The 3,663-nt window shown below is 46.6% G+C and overlaps 1 pseudogene; it reads left to right on the top strand.

Moving 5' to 3' along the window:
• Positions 1-825: 825 nt before the first annotated feature.
• On the top strand, positions 826-1,371 carry LOC120420262 (histone H3.1-like; annotated as a pseudogene).
• Positions 1,372-3,663: the final 2,292 nt, after the last annotated feature.

The raw sequence follows: 3,663 nt of genomic DNA, 5'->3' as shown, positions 1-3,663 counted from the left end.
TCGGCAGAATAGGAGAACGGGACAAAAGGGGCGCGGTCTCAAATGCATACGCGCAAAAAAAGTTTATGCGTTGGAGACCGCGCCCCTTTTGAGCCGCTTGCCATATCCAAATCGATTTAAGCAACCAAACATCGCCCGCGCGTGTCATTTTGGAACGAGCACTCGAGAGGTCCACATCGGACCGGCGTGGAAGGTGCAGCAGCAGCAGCAAAAGGAGAAAGAAGCAGACCATCCGCCGGCCACCGAAAAACGGATCGTCGCGGGTTATTAAGAAGAACATCGCGGCCTGGCCAAGCAGTTAAATGTCATCCGGAAGGCGTTCACCCGACGCAAAGGAACCGGTGCAACGAGTTTGCTGAAGCTGGCAAAAACCCGGAAGGCCGCTGGTGCCGTGTAGAGGACAAAGGCCACGGCGTCTCCAATGTAATAGAAGGCTATCAAAACTGCGGCCAAGAAGCTCGAAGACCCCGAAGCCGAAGAAGACCGCCCCGGCTCAGAATGCTGCTGCCGCCAAGAAAAGTCAAACTAAACAGTCCTTTTCAGGACTACCAAATCATTCACGAAAGAGTTACATCTTCAATCATGAAAGAGGGACTTATTAAACATTGGCTTAATAGTTTTACTATAGAAACAATTGAATCTTTTAATACGTTTTCAAAATGTAGTGATTTTGCTTGCAAAATGAGTCAAGTACCGTCATCAGGGGTGACATTGGGTCTGGGGGGTGAGATTGGGTCATACAAAAAAGCCGAAATTTGTATGACCCAATCTCACCCCCCAGACCCAATGTCACCCCTGATGACGGTACCTAATTTGAGGGGAAAATCATCCAAGCAACGCGACTGGTGTCGGTCGCGAAAAGGAGGGGAAGTAGAGGGCCAAAATCATATATAACAAAGCGCGCCAGAGCTCAGACCATCATTCTGACTGTAACATTCGACGGAGTAACATCGCATCGGAGGCTGATTAAGGACCATGGCTTGCACGAAGCAAATAGCTCGCAAGTCCACCGGGGGAAAATCACCGCGGAAGCAGTTGGCCATGAAGGCGCCGGCCACCGGAGGAGACGGATCTGCGGTTCCAGAGTTCGGCCGTGATGGCGCTGTAGGAGACATGCGAGGCGTATCTGGTGGGGCTGTTCGAGGACACGAATCTGTGCGCGATCCACGCCAAACGTGTCACGATCATGCCCAAGGACATCCAACTAGCTCGTCGCATTCGTGACGAGCGCTTCTGAAAGGATTACATCTCATCAAATTCTAGTCGGTTGAAAGAGTTGCCCTCATCCCCGTCCCTCGTCCGAGGCCCGGGACGAGGCAGCGAACTGCAATAATTTGAATTTAAATTTCAGGAACAAATTTTGGTCTTCGGGGGGCGACGGAATGCACAGCTTTCTGAGGCTGTTCTCGCCCCCAACCCCTCTGCCCTCCCCCCCCTCCCTCCATTCTGCTCTTAACATTCTTACTAAAATCGTTCTTCTCTTTCCTTCCTCTCTTTTGAATGGGTGTTCAGTCCAATTAGGGTTCGGCACGGGTCTTGGTCGGTCCTAAGGGTTTGAAAGTTCTGTTGGGTTGGGGAGTTAGGCTCTAAGAGCAAGAGACCAGACCAGATTTAAAACTAACTAAGCAAGCAAGCTAGGCAAAAGTAACAAATCTGGGAAGATCTCTTGTTCTTAGGCTTAGCTCCCTCAGCGTTCGCCAGTCTGTCGTGTTCGGGGGTTCAGCTCCCTCAGCGTTTGAAATTCGGTTGTGCGTCTTGAAGGGTCGTCCAAAAGCGCAAATTCAAAAGCAAGTTGGTAGAGTAGTCGTCCATAAACGTTTGGGTGGGTTGAAAGTGGTCTAAGGATGTTGTCAACTTGGGATTGCAAGTTGTCTATAAATGGTTTCCTCCCGGGTTGCAAGTTGTCTAAGGATTTTGTCGCCTTGGGTTTGTAAGTTGTCTATAAATGCTTTCTTCCAGTGTTGTAAGTCGTCCAAGGCGTTTGTTTTCTTGGGATGCCAGGGCGTAGAACTTTATAACGATTCATAACTTAATCTTCTTTTCAGAAATTCAATAATCTTCAACTTTTCTTTCAGAGATTTGGTCCTTTTTAGGACCACCCAAAACAATCACGAAAGAGTTATTCTTGATCAATTCTAAACCTTTAATCCTAAAACCATTCTTTTCAGATAACCAAACAATATGGTCCTTTTCAGGACCACCAAAATCAATCACGAAAGAGTTAGTCTTGTTCAATCTAAACCTAATAGCCTCTATACAGGGTAGCAATCCAAAATTTCGCAAAGCGAAATGATACGCCGTGATTCACCTTCCTCTCTCGACAAATTTCTCCTCTTTTTGGGACACGCTGGTTGGTTGAACAAACGTTTCCCAATCAGTCAATCGAGGGACGTGAGATTGATGTATCTAAAATCACCCCCACTCCACCTCATAATTTTCGTATCGTCGACGGGGCAAAAAGCGAATAAGGAAGTATAGGAGAACGGGTGCAAAGAGGCGGGGCATACGTCCCCGACCTAAATCAACAAAAAGCGGCTCGGTCAGTCAACATCGTACAGACGGAGCAACTTCTTCACTGGACTGGACGCGGCAAAGGAAGCGACAAGCAGAAGGGAGAAAAGAAGCGACAATGGAAGCCGGGCCAGTCGAAGCAAATCAGGCGGAAATCCAACACAGCTCTGTGCGCTGTTTAGAGGAAGCCTTTTTGACATCAATTCCGTCGGTTACCGTTTGGTGGTTCTTAAGACGTTATCAATACTGGCCGTTTCTGACCCGCAGACGGCAGATTGAGCGCAGCTGTGGTTGCAAGTAGGAGGAAGGCAGCAAATTGAAATAAACGGCCCTTTTCAGGGCCACCAAATTCATCACGAAAGAGTTATCTCATTCATTTCTTAAAATGCAAACGCTAATTGCACGCATGTGTAAGTCATTTACTATTTTGTGAGAGTTTTCTCACATTTGATTCTTAGAAAAAACTGACCTTTCAAGGCCTACCTGAGACGCTCATTAATCAGATCGAAATTTGTTGTGGAGCAAAGAAAACCTTTACAGAAAGTTTAGAATGAATGAGGCTAATGTATCACAAATACATTGGCCGTAGGAACGGCAAAACAAGAAGAGTCTTGCGTGCTTCTCGCCAGCCAATTTGGAAACATGCAGTCTGGGTTAAAATTCGTGATTTGATGAAAACAATCACCTTTGGGCCAATGATCCAAATTGTATAGAAAATTGTGTGTACACATGCTAAGTAGATTGAGGTTAAATTTTGTACCGTTTAAACAAATGGTGCGCTAGTGTGCGTGAAATAGTTAAAGTAAGTTTTCCGCAAAATTTTAAATTTAAAATAGGTTGCTAGTTCTGGATGAGGGCCTTGAAAAGGGTCGTCAATTTTGTAGAATCGGTTAAAATTCAGGCCAACTCATTTCTGAGTTGGTTGGTTTGGTTGAGATTGAGACTCTTTCGTGATTGATTTATTGGCCCTGAAAAGGGCCGTTTAATTTGGTCTGATCTGGGCACCCTCTTCGGCCAAGGGTTTCAATCCACTTATGACGTCATCCCGTCTTCCTGCGACTGTCCGGACCGAGAGCGGAATTTGAATTTCCTCCTGCTGCTAGCCTTCCACCAACCAAAGAACAGATTTCCTGTGCTACTGGTTCTTTCCGC

The sequence above is a fragment of the Culex pipiens genome, chromosome 2, assembly GCF_016801865.2.
Source record: "Culex pipiens pallens isolate TS chromosome 2, TS_CPP_V2, whole genome shotgun sequence".
Lineage (NCBI taxonomy): Eukaryota > Metazoa > Arthropoda > Insecta > Diptera > Culicidae > Culex > Culex pipiens.
The sequence above is the reverse complement of the archived record's forward strand: the minus strand, read 5'-3'. Positions and strand labels throughout refer to the sequence as shown.